This window comes from Protopterus annectens, chromosome 4.part0 (genome assembly GCF_019279795.1).
Source record: "Protopterus annectens isolate FY-2018-M chromosome 4.part0, PAN1.0, whole genome shotgun sequence".
NCBI lineage: Eukaryota > Metazoa > Chordata > Ceratodontiformes > Protopteridae > Protopterus > Protopterus annectens.
The window spans coordinates 1,497,982,684-1,497,998,118 of record NC_056733.1 but is presented as its reverse complement, the minus strand read 5'-3'; the positions used below and the strand labels follow the sequence as shown (position 1 = coordinate 1,497,998,118).

Here is a 15,435-nt window from a genome sequence, read left to right as displayed (position 1 = left end):
GGCTTTCACCGCCCAAGAAAGTTATTTTCCTGCACCCCTGTCTAGCAAAGTGATTCCTCGGGAGTAAATTTCCTATTTCCCATCCAACTGTCGAGATTTTTCTTAAAGAGAGCTAATGAGGAGCTTTGCTTGACATGAATGGGTAGTCTGTTCCAGAGCATGGAAGTCTCTGGGACAGAAATCTATCCCTCCAGCATGTTCTGTTTATTGTGGCGGCAAGGTTTAGGTCCTGGAGCACATGGCTCGGAGGGATTGGGATTTCTTTAAGTGTAGCATGTCCAATATATCTGGGTTTGACATGGCTTTGTATGTTAGGCAGAGGTCGCCTCCGAGTAGTCGATAACAGACGGAGAAGAGCTGGGGTTACGGTCTGCGTATGACATCTGTTGGAGGCCAGTAATCCTCTTAATGAGGTATTTCTGTGGCCTTTCTAGTTGTTGTAGATGTCTTGTGAGGTACATGCCAAACTGGGTGTTATGGGTCTGATGAGGGATGAGTAGAGAGGAACAATGACCTCTTTTTCTGGAGGTGAACCCCTTTGTGAGGACGTGTACCACGTAGAAGGACTGCCTAACTACTGTGGCAATGTGATTATCAAGAGAGAGACTACTGTCCACTGTGTCCTAAGGTCTCATCACACTTTCAGTGTTTAGCAGGCTACCGCCTATGTGGTAGTTCATGGGTACAGTGTTTTTCCCAAAGGGGATAACACAATGCACTTCTTGGCATTGTGCTTGAGCCCATGACTTTGACACCAAGCATCAGTCTCAGTGAGGCCCCTTTGCAGAATGTCCACATCATTAGGCGATTCTATTATGGCACCTAGTTTGCAGTCGTCTGCGAACTTCATTAGCCAAAGACCTGCTGTATTAGCCTGAACTTCTTAGAAGTAGATGCCAAACAGGAGAGAGGACCCAGGACTGAGCTCTGTGGTACTCCATTTGTCACTGGCCTAGATTTGGATTGGGCTACTTTAACTGTGTGGGTTCTGTGAGTGAGCCAGTTGGCCACCCATCTTGTGACATAGGGATTTATGCCGAGGCTAGTGAGTTTATCTATATTCCAGAGTGGGGGATGGTGTCGAAAGCCTTGGCTGTGTGCACCACCTTACCCTCGTCCATGGCTCTGGTGACCGCTTCAAAGAAATCAATTAGGTTTAAGAGACATGACCTACCTTTTATAAACCCACACTGAGTGGGGTACAGAGTTTGGAGGTTACCTATGTCCTTGCCTGTAAGCTCCAAGATGATACATTCCATGGCCTTGCAGACCAGGCTCGTCACGCTAATGGGGGGGGTAGTTCCCAGGATCCATGGTGCCGCCCCCTTTGTGGAGTGGGATAATCGTCGCTGTGCACCATTCAGTAGGCACAAAGCCTGAAATGAGGCCATGACTGAACATGGTACTTGGGTGGGGTGCCAGTTTGTTGTAGTTTGTGCAGAACACAGCCTGGGATGTTAGCAGGCCCCACTGATGCCGTGTTTTTGGCTTTAGAGAGTGCAGTCTTTACTTGTGCAGCCATGATTACAGGGGCTCTGCATTCTTCCAGTATAGTGATGGGCCCTTTGGGCGGGTGAAGTTTGCAGTGAACCTGCCAGGATGTTGGCAATATCAGTTGGTTCTGTATATCTAGTGCCATTGTGCTGGAGCTCAGAGCAGATCTGAGTGTCACCATTGAGATTCTTGACATAGCTGTAGAATGCATTGTGGTTGTCTTTAGAATCAGTGGCGATTTTATTTTCATAATTAGCTTTAGAGGAATTTATGAGGGATCTCAGCGTCTTACCGAGGCTGACCAGGGAGTTCCTGCAATCAGGGGATTTTACTCTTTTTGAAGCAGCTTCTTCCTTCTGTTGTAAAGTTTGTTTATGGCAGAGGACCACCAGATTGGCTTCCTTTTCTTGGAGGACAGCCTTGGTTCTGTTGGGGATGGCATGATCCATGCACTCGTTAATATGCTTATACAGTGCATTTGTATAGGATTCAGCAGTCGTACCTCTATTTTCCATCTGTATGGGTGTCATGAAGCTTACCACTTCTGTCTTAAGAAGCATGAAGTTGGCTTTGGAAAGTTTTTTTATGGTGGTTTCCTTAATGGGGGTGGGGGGATATTGATGTCTAGGGTGATTAGCTTGTGGTCGGATCTGACCCGCAATGAGTTGACCTCTGGCATGGAACATCGGTTTCCCATACTGGTAATGACCAAGTCCAGGATATTGCTGCCCCTGGTGGGGGTATGGACAAACTGATCCAGGGCATTGGAATTCATGAATTCCAGAAAGCGTTGAGCAAACGAGTTAGTACAGGAGTAGTTTTCCCAGTTGATGGTGGGGTAGTTGAAATTGCCCATTATTAGGGTATTGTACTGTACCTTAATATTACCCAGTACATCAATTAACGATGTTTAGTCTCTACCATTGAGTAGCATTACCCTCAGATTTTGCTTGCTTATACCTGCTACATTGGCGAGTTTGTCATTTGAACCTTGCCTAAAAAAGGTACACTAGTGGTGGAAAGAGCCTTAGCCAGTATCCGGAATCCCTGGGGCGACAGGTGCAGGCCATCTCTGGCAAACCTCATGGTCTATCGATCAAGTCATCCCATGCAGACAGACACTGGATCCCCTTAGAATGACACCAGAAGCTTAGCCAATTGTTAAAGTCAACCATTTTTTCCTTGTATTGTAGTTATCATTCTGGGCGATGGCAGGATGCTACTCGGGACTAGGGTCATACCTGCCTGGGCTACATGACCCAAGAGCTCTTCCATGCCTCTTTTCATGTAGTCTAGGGAGGTACGTCTCAAGTCATTCACACTAATGTGGACAATGACAGAGTCATATTTGTACTTGTTGAGTGACCTCCTGAGTGCTTGCGTTACGTGGCGAATCCTGGCACCCGACAAGCAGCTGACAGTAACTTTCTCCTTGTTTAGCCTGGTGAGTGGGACATCAGTGTACCTGACTAGAGTCACCCTATGACTAGTGTGCTGGGTACGTTGTTTTGCCTTATGAGCTGAAATTGAGTGGCACACTGATTTTACGGGCTGTCATTTGGGGAGTGTTGGGGGGTTGCTTGCGTTTCAGCTTTGGTGAGTGGGACATCAGTGTGCCTGACTATAGAGTCACCCTATGACTAGTGTGTTGGGTACGTTGTTTTGCCTTATGAGCTGAGATTGAGTGGCACACTGATTTTACGGGCTGTCATTTGGGGAGTGTTGGGGGGTTGCTTGCGTTTCAGCTTTGGATGTCTCTGTTTGGGCATATTTTTATTGAGAGCCTCCACGATTGTAGGTGTGTGTTTTGTGTTACTATGCGTGTGTTTAAGTGGTGTAGGTTATGATTATATTAGTATGCGTGGGTTTAAGTGGTGTAGGTTATGATGGACTATGTGTTGAGTATGGTGTGGTGCAGGTGTTTACCTTCTCCTCTTGACTGTCTAGTACAGTCTTGGCTGGAGAGAGCTTGGCTTCCAGTTTGGCTATATAAGTGAATCTCTCACAGGTTGTAGTGTTGGGTGGTAGGAGGAGAGGGCTGCCAGTGTACAATGAGGCAATTGCTATATTGCCCCAAGATGCCCAGATTAATCAGGTGGACAGGGGAAAATACTGGAAGCTGACCCTCAGACATGCCTGGATAGTTGCTTATTAATTAAGTACTAAAAACAATTTTCCTCCTAACACGTGAGGAAAGTTGAGTGCTGCAGTAATTTGTAGATTATTTATTGCTTGCAACGAGTTTTGAATAAGTGCTGAGCACTGGCTAGTTCTAAGGGAAAATTAGAAGAGCAGACTTTCTGGCACCAGGAATACTTAAACCCTAGTTAACCAGTGCTGCGTGATGCACAAAACAGCGCAAATACAGGTTTTTAAACAGAAATATGAAAGGGAAAGAAATAGCCCAAAATGGCCAGTAAAACTACAGATTCTGAGCTGAAACCACAGACTCTACTGGTTACAGAAAGGCGGGAAACAGGAAGAGAGTAATTTTCTGGGTTTTTTTTCCCGAAATTAAAACAGATACAGTAAAACAAACACTTTTAAAGCAGTAAAATGGTTATCGCACTTGAGTGTGTAGCCCTCAACAGTTGAAAAACACTAAAAACGATCAGTTAGACTTGTTTTACAAACCACCACATGAATAGAGAGGGGGGAACAAGTTTCAGAACAAATGAGAAAACAGCAGACAGTATCAGCAAATATATAAAATAATTCAGTCAGGCAAAAATTAAGACAATGCAGAACTCTGAAAAATGCCAAGAAATATACTCAGCGATATATTTCCAGAGAAGTACTCCAGTCAGAACACAAGGAGATGACTTAGGAAAGGGACATGCATACGTCGTCACTACTATTGTGTAACATTTTAAACTATTGACTGTCAGAAGCAAAAACTGCTTGGCTAAGAATTCCAAACATACAGAGTCACAATTCATAAATACAGCAAGCATTAAATCACATCATATAAACAACTTACAAACAAACAAACAAAAAATGTTGAAGCATATGCAATGTATGTCTATTTAGGTCCATCACCTAGCCTTGTACCTGCCACCAAGAACTCTGCACACAGTCACAAAGCAGCCCAATATCCCTGCTTGCTCTTAATCAGCCTATATAAAGGATATGGCTTCATATAGCAATCACTTTCATTCTGAAAATTGCTCTACACAAGTGGCTTTGTTCCCAGGATGGTATGCTTGGAAGAGAGACATTTTTTTGGCGGTATGACTTTTTTTTACCTACATGCTTACCTTACCTTCAACTCTGCTTCCTTTCTCTGATCATTACCACATACAGTACACACATTCTGCTGCTCACTCCTCAAGCTCCTCCCTTGACTGAGTTGCTTAGTTCAGAGCAAGTGTCCAGAAAGGAGTAAAAGACTAATTACTCAGCTATGTAAGTACAAGACTAATTACTCAGCTATGTTTAGGAATGGGTGTTTGTTCTTCAGCACTCCATTAAGCTCACAAGAGAATAAGGAATACAGGAAAGAGTCAAGACGAGGATAAAATGTTAACAAAAAGGGAACAGAGTTTTAACCATCGATCAGCTATAACTGACTTGTATGCTGTGAGCTCACTAGAACAGGCCATCTGCTCAGAACACAGCTCATAACATTGCTGGACAGCAGCAGATAATCAGAACACACCTAGAGAACTGAAAAAGAGTGGATACCCTGGAAATGTGGAGAGGAGCTGGAGAACATCATGCCTTCCACCTTATGCTTGGCTGGTTAACTATGGATGTTATCCTGACTACTCAGTTGCATTACCTGGCTAAGGTTAACTATTTTACTTCATCAACAGAAAAAGAGTACTGCTGAGGTTTGAAATCCCAGAAACATTGGCAGAATTAGTGCAGGCTATGTTCAAGGACTCAATGACTCAAGTACGAACAGTGTTCGGTCACACAGAGGAGTTCCCAGTGGGTGTAGCACTGTGCCCACTGCTGTTCATACTGGAGATGGACTACATTAGCAAACAGGTTGGAGAGGACAGATTAACAAAGTTGCTGTATGCTGATGATGTGGCATTACAGGCAGACTCTGAGCAAGAACTTCAGCAAATGGTAGGGGAAAGGAAAGCAAAACTGAAGGCACGCAGGATGAAACTAAATACAGACAAGACAGTAGTAATGGCAGTAAGTTGAGGAAATCAGAAGAAGCTGAGAACTGAGATAAAAGGGAAGACAGTGGAACAGGTAAATAGCTTCAAGTATCTGGGAGGGGTGGTTGAGGAGAAGGCAAGTCTGAATGAAGAGGTCAAAGCTAGAATCAGAGGGGCTGCAGCCAAATGGCATAGACTGTCAGGTGTAGTGCATCACAGAAGAATGCCAAAGAAGCTTAAAACTAAAGTGTACAAGACAGTGGTGCGACCAGTACTACTGTATGGTACAGTAAAGGTAGAGCACATGAGGAAGCTAAAAGTGATGGAAATAAAGTGCCTGTGAAGACTGACAGAACACACATTGTGGAACAGACAAAGAAATGAGGACAAACGCTCTAGGGACCTAAACCTTGTCACCACAATAAACAGAACATGCTGGAGGGATAGATTCCTGTCCCAGAGACTTCCCAAACTCTGGAACAAACTACCCATCTATATCAAATAAAGCTTCTCATTAGCACTCAAAGAAAAATCTTGATGATTGGATGGGAGATAGGAAATTACTCAGCTATGTTTAAAAACCCTACCACTTGAAGAGGCTGTAAAGTATCTTAACTCTAAATTCTTATCTATCCTGGATAGGCATGCACCTAAACGGTCAATCAGAATGAAGTCTAACCCAGCCTCATGGCTTTCTAAAGAAACCAGACATCAAATTTTGCTTAGAAACAAAGCTTGGGCTAAGTGGAGAGCTAACAGAAATATCTCTGATCAACTAAATTTTAGGCAGCTGAGAAATAGTACAAAAAAGGCATTACTTACAGATAAAAAGAACTACTACTGTAAACTGCAACATACTCACCAAAATAATCCCCAGAAGTTCTGGTCTAGTATCAATAAACTCCTTTCCCCAGGGCACTATCGAACACTTGATGCCGATCCAAACACCCCCCCCCCATCAAACTGCCAATTCCTTAAATTCTTTCTTCACTGAAACCATACAATCACTAGCTAGTCAACTAATCCCAGACAACTCAAGCCTTCCCATCACCATACCAGGCACTCTACCTACATTCAAACTGCAACCCAAATCTACTACTCTCATCTATAAATGCGTCCAAAAACTCAAGCCTTGTACTCCTTCTGCCGACCAGCTACCATCACAATATCTCCAAAAAGCAGCCAAAGTTATTGCCTACCCTATATCCATCCTTATAAATAGGACAATTAAGGAGGGAACCATTCCAGACATTTGGAAAATCTCCCACATTATCCCCCTGCACAAAGGTGGAAACTCAAATGACTACTCTATTGGCCAATAGCTCTCTTATCACCCTTTGCAAAAATTATGGAAAAATGCATTCACCAACAACTTATACATCACTTATCTCAACATAACATAATAGCAAACTGCCAACATGGCTTTAGGCCATCACACAGTACCACAACTGCCCTTTTATCCTTTACAGACACCATCAATAGAAACCGCAATAAAAACAAACATTCTCTCATCTGCACTATTTGACGACCTCTCAAAAGCTTTCAACATGGTAAACCACACCCTTCTAATCAATATTCTTGAATCCCTTTCCTTTAACTCCTTTGACTCTTTTTCCTTTGACTTTGGCTGTTAAATGGTTCAGATCCTACCTTAGCAACAGGCAATTCTCTGGGAAATCAAATTTCTTCCTTTCTGCCAGTCACCCTCGGAGTCCCTCAGGGCTCTATTCTTGGACCACTTCTTTTCTCATTATTTATCAATGACCTTCATGTAGCAATTCCTCAAGCCACCTGCATTCAATATGCAGATGATTCCACACTAGTATGCTCGGCTTACTCCCCATCAAGAACTACAGTCTATTACTCAATGTTTTTAACATTGTAGAAACATGTTTACAAAACACTGCCTCCTTCTTAATGCCAAAAAAAACAAGCTCCTTCTCTTTACTCCCACTCCTACGTCCTCCCCCATAGATTTCTCAGTCACTTCTAAAAAATGGCACGATTATATTCCCTGACTCTACCACTAAACTGTTAGGAATTACCATTGATAATAACCTTACATTTGATTACCATATAAATAACACCATTAAAATTGTCAATAGAAAAAATAGGTTCCTTATATAGAATCAAACCTTTCCTAACCCCAACAACCAGAACCAAGATTGCTCACTCCCATCTAACCTCAACTCTTCTGTACGCCTCACCTATATATACTAACCTAAAGAAAAATAATCTTAACAAACCGGCAACTTCCTATAATAACAGGCAATCCCTTTAGAACCCACCACTGTCTGAATCTTTGGCAGCTAGACTGGCTTGAATTCCAAAAAAATCTCATTATCTCCCAACTCACCATTGCCCACAAGATATTTTACCAACCCAACACCGCCCCTATACTCTCCAATCTCTTAATCCCCTATAAAAATCTGAATTCCCTACGTTCTTCTAGCAAACTCCTCGCTAGCATAACCAAGTCTAACAACATGGCTGGTGACTCCCTGTTTACTAACACAGTGGGTAAAAATTGGAACCAGCTACCCAATGAACTAACTCAACTCTCTTCCCTGCCTCTCTTTAAACAAAAACTCAAAAAACACACTGGTTATGCCCTTGTAGCAACCCCGACTAACCACCTACTTTCACTACTGATACTTCCTCTTCCAAATAAACTTACTAACATTTTAAAGCTAATTCATGCAAGCAAGGCTATTTAATGTTTGCTCTAATCAACTGCTAAAATCTTTCTTCTTTTGATGTGTAAAATTCATTATGAACTATACTGTGCTACATTTTTTGTCACTCTTTCAAGTGTAAATTTCTTCAGTATGTTATTATTACTTGTTTTACTTTTTTAAATCATTTTATTATTTACCATGTAACAACATTTTTAATTTTTTTAATTTATTATTTTTGCTGGAGCTTTTCTCCCCGGGCCTCTACTGAAAATGGAAATATATCCAGCTAAACTAGCCCGGTTAACAAATGTAAAATAAAATGAATTCAATAAATAAATAAATAAAAATAAATTCACCCCGGGAGATCACTTTTGTGGCTCTGCTCGACAGGGGGCACAGGAAAATAATTTTCTGGGTGACAAAAGCCAGGATACCATTTGGCTAAGCTTACATAGGCCCTAGGGCCAACAGCCTAGTACCTACCTATGAACCCATACAAGAGCAGAAGCCAAAGTAGCTCCAATTGCAGTAAAGATCAAACAGAACAGATTATGGTGGTTCTGACGTGCGGAAACGCAGAAGACAATCTGGTGATGATTTGGGACAGACAATGAAGAAGGTAGGAGGAAATGAGGGCACCAGCAAAGAGGTGGATGGATTGTGTATGAGAATATCTGTAACAGTCAAATATGATTGTCGAAGAAGGCAGGACTGTGGCATTGAATTGAAAGAGATGGTGACTGACTGACAATTAACACAACACCACGAGCCCATGCAGTAAATGGGAAATGGGATTGATGAACAGGAAAAAAAAAAAAAAAGGAATTCTCAAATATGGATTCTCTTCAGCCTCTTTCAGTGCCATATGACCATAACTCAAACTGTCCAGATTTTTTGTCTCATATTTTAGGGCTGTTCCTTTTACAACTGGTCACTAAATAATAACAAACATTTCAGTTTCAGCCTTCATATCCTTCAGGAAACTGGTGTTATTCTAGCATCTTTGTAAGAAATTTATTTAAATGTTGTCCCTGCTTTAGGGCATTTGTACCACCCTTAAACCTGGTCACCCCAACTTCACTACGCACACACTCAAAAGAGAAAGATAATCCTACTGAGGGAAGCAAAACACAGCTGCCATTGTAGTGTAAATGAATTTAGAGCTACACTTTTACAACACAGGTTAGCAACTCACTGATTTGCAATACTACCATAATACATTACGCAACAAACAATGCACGAGCAAAACTTAGTTGTATCTCTTAAGCACAATTTTCACGTTCTCGTTTCAGCCTTCAAGACCACTGTATACTTTTCTCAAAAGCTGCTACGCACAGACATAATAAGATACAGATCGCTTCCAAGCAAAAATACAAAACCATATAAAACACATCAAAATATTCTTTAAAATAAAATCACTTTCAGTTCATCAAGATGCACACAGGGCACATATGTTTGAGAAAAAAAACAAGAATTTTCAACAACCTAAAAAACTGTGAAAATACTCAACCTAAATGGTCTAATAAAAGCAAACGCTTAACAAAAACAGCGTACGTACCTAAATATAAACAATTCCTAGAAATATATAACTATACTTTGGTGGTAGCTAGACGCCCATAGCTAAAGACACCGTACTGTCGTCACGAATAGCGTCACGGGGCGGGAAAGGGAGGAGTTGAGGAAAGCTTTTGTTAGTCTAGCGGGAAAAGAGAGCAGGCGGCCATTTGCTACACGATATATTCCTTTGCAAGCGGCCATTTAGTGCACGATATTTTTCACGTGTGTTTTTCGAGTAAAGAGCTGTTATATATTTATATTTTAATAATGACTACGTATGTGTGTGTATTTTTAGTAACTTGATAATAGTTACAGTTTAATTTATAGTTTAATGGTTAACTTATAAATGTAAGAATTGTTTATTTAAATTTAAAACTTGTCTATCTGCAAAGTGCGTGCTTAAAATATTGGAGGCCTTTCTCATCAGAATAGTTGCGACGCCATATAATTTTGTGCAATACATAAATGTATTTTTCTCTGATTTCTAGCCTTAATTTTGCAATTAAATGAAACTGTTGATAAGTTTGCCAATGTTGACATGTGGGTTGGTTATAAAACTGTGTTATTCCTTGTAACCCATACTGTAAGATTACTTTACAATTAAACCAGGGAAAATGGGTTGGTAAAAATGGTTAATCACAGAGATAATTTTCTGTGCTATTTTTCCAGCATTAGAAACGTATGTTTTGCAGCAAAAACGGAGTGCGTTTTATGTAAAGCAGAGTTAATTAATTTCAGTCATAACTCGCAACCTCTTGGACCAAGAAATATAGGTTATGTGTTAAAAATATTGTTCTTATAAATTTAGAAAGATATTACAATGATCATGCTGTGAACGCAGTGAAGTGTGAAACTGAAATGCATTTCATTAATTGTGATTGGCCAGAAAACTCATTTTATGAGAAACAGACCAACAATGTGAGGCGTGGCCTACATGACTGACAGGGCAAGCCCGTGTGACGTTGCATGGAAAACACGGCTGAGTGACAAGCTGTGCAGATTATCCACTGACATGGTGAATATTCATTGTTAGGCAGCGGTAGTGTTGTCGCATCACAGCAAGAGATTCTCCCATTCAATTCTCAGCTGAAGCGCCTTCTGTGTGGAGTCTGCATGTCCTCCCTGCCGTGGAGTGGCATTCGAAAGACATGCGTGAATGGGCATGCCTTCGTTGAAGGTTGGGCATCGGGCTGGCAACTCGGCCCCGCAAAAATCTATTGCCAATCATTAGCGGACCGGAGTTTCACTGTGGTGACTCCTAACCAGGAAAAAGTCGGAAGAAGATGGTGAATATTCATTGTTGCACACAAGATGAACATGAAGTAATTTTTTTTTTCAAAAATTTTTATTTTTATAATAAAACCATGCATACATATGATGATACAAGCCATGAAAAAGTACACAGATATTACACACATGATGTCTTGCAACAATGTTAGAAAGGAAAGGGAACAAAAGGGCATGTTTAAAATGAACATAAGAGAAAAGTACAATAACTTGCAGTATGCATAGTGCACAAACTAACAACAATAAACCCATACTAAACAATATTTACAGTGCTACCCGTATTAAACAAAGAAAAAAAAAAAAAGCAACAGTGTCACTACTTATACAACTAAAAGTTAGCAGCCCTACTTATATCTTGCAGTAGGAGAGAGGAACACCTCTAACAAAGTATAACCATATCTTAGTCACATAGGATTACTTCAAACAGGCTTTCCCAAAGTTTACTGAAGTAGGCTCTCTTCTTAGGTCCATTTATGAAGAATTTCTGAGCCGAAATATATTTAATGGCCATATCTTTAAATCCCCGCCAGCATAATTTGGTGCGATCTAACCAATTATAAGTGATGTACAGTTTTATGAGAAAACAGAGCGTTATTAGGATATGGAGATGAAATTTAGGCAGGCCATGAGGGGGTATGTTTAGAATAGCCATTTCCCATGAGAGAGTGGAGTTGTAGTAACCCATTTTTTGAGACGCACTTTGAGAGAACACCAAAGTTTATGGGAGTTATTGCAGTGCCACATAATATGTAGCAGGTCAGCTCTCGCACCAGGACAACATGTACATAAAGGAGAGCTATTAGAGTTAAATTTGTTGATTCTTACTGGGGTATAGTAAGCATTGTTATTCAACATCAGTTGAGTGTATAAAAGTTTCTTGAAGGGGGATAGTTCTATGCTAGTTTTTATGGCTAGTTGTTTTTGATCATCTGTAATAGGAGGGTTTTGATTGTCCCAGTATTTGGAGAATAAACAGTTACCTTTATGCAGTAGTGGGTATATTAATTTATATGACAAAGAAATTGTTTTATTATTATTAGCAACTGTATCAATGATTAGGAATAGTTTATCAATTAGTTGCATATCAGGGGATATATTATTGGTTTGTGAAGAAATAAGTTCCCTGAGTTGACGAGGATAACCGTATACCTGTTATTAACCTTAAGAATAGAACGTAATTCGCAAGAGGCAAAGATTTATGTTTAAAAATATCCCATACTTTAAGATCTTTAATGAGAGGGAAGTCAGCAAGATCTATCAACTTGTTGTTGATTTTAAGATTTGGATTGAGATGTAGTGGTTGAAGGAGAGGTAAAAAAAATTGAAGATTAATGTCCTTAATCAGCTCTTGGAAAAGTTTTATTTGAAATTTCAATAGGGAAGATAGTTTTAGGCTATTCAAAGATGTGGGCGATAGAAAGGGAATAGCCTTAGGGTTAATTTTGTTAGAGAGAATATGTCTATGCCACATCTTTAACCAAGCAGGGTAGTGAGTTTGAGCTTTATTATTCATGTTTGCTATGGACCATAGTTTATTAGAGCAAATAATCAAATAGTAAAGATGAAAATTTGGAAGGCCCACCCCACCTTTCTCCTTTGGTAGACTTAATTTGGAAGAAGAAATCCTGACATTCTTGGGAAACCAGAGGAATTTGACCAAGGTTTTGTCAAACTGAGAAAAGAGATTGTTAGATATAATTACGTTTGTTGCACTAAATTGATAGAGGAGTCTGGGTAGGATATTCATTTTCACAATAGCTACTTTTGAGAGAAAAGATAAGTTTAATAGCTTCCATCTTTGTAGGTCTTGACATATGATAGACCATGATTTTAGCAAATTATTTTGAAGCATAGAGGCTTGATTGTGTTCAAAGTTAATGCCAAGGTATTTGAGACCGTATGAGATGTGAAAGGAAGATTCAGGGAAGAAAAAGGGTTTATGCGCCTCAGGATTAATTGGGAAAATATGTGATTTTTTATTGTTGACTTGGTACCCAGAGGCCTTAGAAAAAATAGTAATTGCTTTTAAAATTTTTGGCAGATCTGTGTTAGGAAATTGAAAATAAAGGTTTAAGTCATCGGCAAAGGCCGATAATGCTACGTGTGTGTTGAGAATTTTGGGTATAGTATGATGAGTATTTTGTGTAAGATATAAGAAGAAAGGTTCAATGAATAGATTGAAGAGAAATGGAGAAAGCGGGCAGCCTTGTCTTGTAACATGAAGTAATTTACAGTGGTACACTTTGGAAATGTAATGACTAATCTACAGTTGGTATGAAACATGGCGTTGTATTGGAACATTACCCCACCAAGGTTTCCGCAGAGGAAAGGAATCTGTGGAGGATGAAAAACACTTATTGTTAAGTAACTGCAACAGTGAATTACGTCAAGAAATACCAAAAATAACCCCTGCACCCCGGTCTTTCTTTACTATAATTTTGCGCAGTATCTTGCACCCCCCACCTTTCTGTAAATATATTTCTGGAGATAAAGCAACAAGCAATAATCTGAGGCAGTGGGGCAATAAATACATTAAATAAATGCAGTACGAAAGAACTCCCAGAAAGGTTGCACCCCGCACCTTTACAAAACTGTAATTTTAAGTCTGTGTAATAGTGTAATAGTTTGTATACATGCAGCATATTATGTGTTCGCACCCCTCAACCTTTAAATAATTGTTATTTTCTAGGGTATCGGCCCTAGGGCCTATACAAGCCTAGCCATAACAATCCCCTGGATATTTCTTCCCACAATATTTACTTCCCTGGACCCCTGTCTAGCAGGGTGACTGACATGATCCCCGGGTTGAATTTCCTATCTCCCATCCAATCGTCAACGTTCCTTTTGAAGAGGGCCAAGGAAGCGTTCTGCTTGACATGTATGGGTAGTCTATTCCACAGTATGGGGAGTCTCTGGGTCAGGAACCTATCCCTCCAGAATGTTTTGTTCATTGTGATGACAAGGTTTAAAGCGTGTGGCTCTGAGGGATTGGGATTTCTTTAAGTGGAGCATGTCCAACAGCTCAGGGTTTGACATGGCCTTGTATGTTAAGCAGAGATTTTTTAGATGGTCAGCATATGGCATCTGCTTTAGGCCTGTGATTCTTTTAGTGAGGTATTTCTGTGGCCTTTCCAGCTGTTGCAGATGTCTTGTGAGGTACATACCAAACAGGGCATTATACTCTATAATGGGTCTAATGAGGGATGAGTACAGTGGGACAATGACCTCTTTTTTTCTGGATGAAAATCCCTTAGTGATGAGGTGTCCCATCACACTTTCAATGTTTAGTGTACTGCCACCTATGTGGTAATTCATGGGTACATGTTTTTTTCCAAAGGGGATAACTATACATTTCTTGGCATTAAGCTTGAGCCCATGGCTCTGGCACCAATCATCTGTTTCTGTAAGGCCCTTTTGTAGAATATCCACATCATTTGGGGATTTGATAATGGCTTCCAGTTTGCAGTCATCTGTAAACTTTGTTAACCAGAGTCACTTAGTGTTGGCCTGTACTTCAGAGAAGTAGATGCCAAACGAGCAGTCCCAGGACTCCACTTGTCACTTGTCTGGAGCTGAATTTGGAGTCGGCTACTTTTACAGTCTGGGTTCTGTCAGTAAGCCAGTTGGCAACCCGACGAGTGACATAGGGATTTATGCCCAGCTTAGTAAGTTTATGATTCCAGAGTGGGGGATGGTGTTGAAGGCCTTGGCGATGTCCAGATAGGCTGTGTGGACCGCCTTACCCTCGTCCACAGCTCTGGAGACTGATTCAAAGAAGTCCGTCAGGTTCAGGAGACAAGATCAGCCCTTCACGAACCCAAACTGGGTGAGGTCCAGTGTTTGAAGATTGTCAATGTCTTTGTTTATAAGTTCCATGATAATGCATTCTATGCCCTTGCAGATCAGGCTCGTCAGATTGATGTGACGGTAGTTCCCGGGATCCAAGGTGAATCCCCCCTTGTGGAGTGGGATAACTGTAGCTGTACGCCACTCAGTGGGCACAAAACCTGAGGTGAGGCTATGATTAAAAATGACAGGTGAGGTGCCAGTTCATTTTGTAGTTCATGTAGTACACAGCCCGGGATGTCATCTGGTCTTATGGATGCTGTATTCTTAGCTTTGGAGAGTGCAGTTTCTACCTGTATGACCATGATTACCGGAGTTTGGCAATCTTTTGGTATTGAGATGGGCCCTTTACGGGGTGAGAGGGGGGTGAAGTTGGCACTAAATCAATGCAGCATTTTCTGTGTTTGTTTGAATAGGTAATAGAATACATCAAAGCTTTTGATCACTGGAAGTTGGAG

At 40.8% G+C, this 15,435-nt stretch overlaps 1 protein-coding gene across 2 annotated transcripts in view; it reads right to left on the bottom strand.

The window, feature by feature from the left end:
• The window catches only part of MED7 (mediator complex subunit 7), a 75,761-nt gene extending 65,795 nt beyond the window's left edge, over positions 1-9,966 (bottom strand). The window contains exon 1 of one of the 2 annotated variants that reach the window (XM_044069338.1): positions 9,846-9,966. The gene's annotated coding sequence lies outside the window, so the exon portion shown is untranslated. Of the gene's footprint in view, positions 1-9,797 lie in introns of both variants that reach the window. The other variant, XM_044069339.1, reaches the window with a different exon arrangement.
• Positions 9,967-15,435: the final 5,469 nt, after the last annotated feature.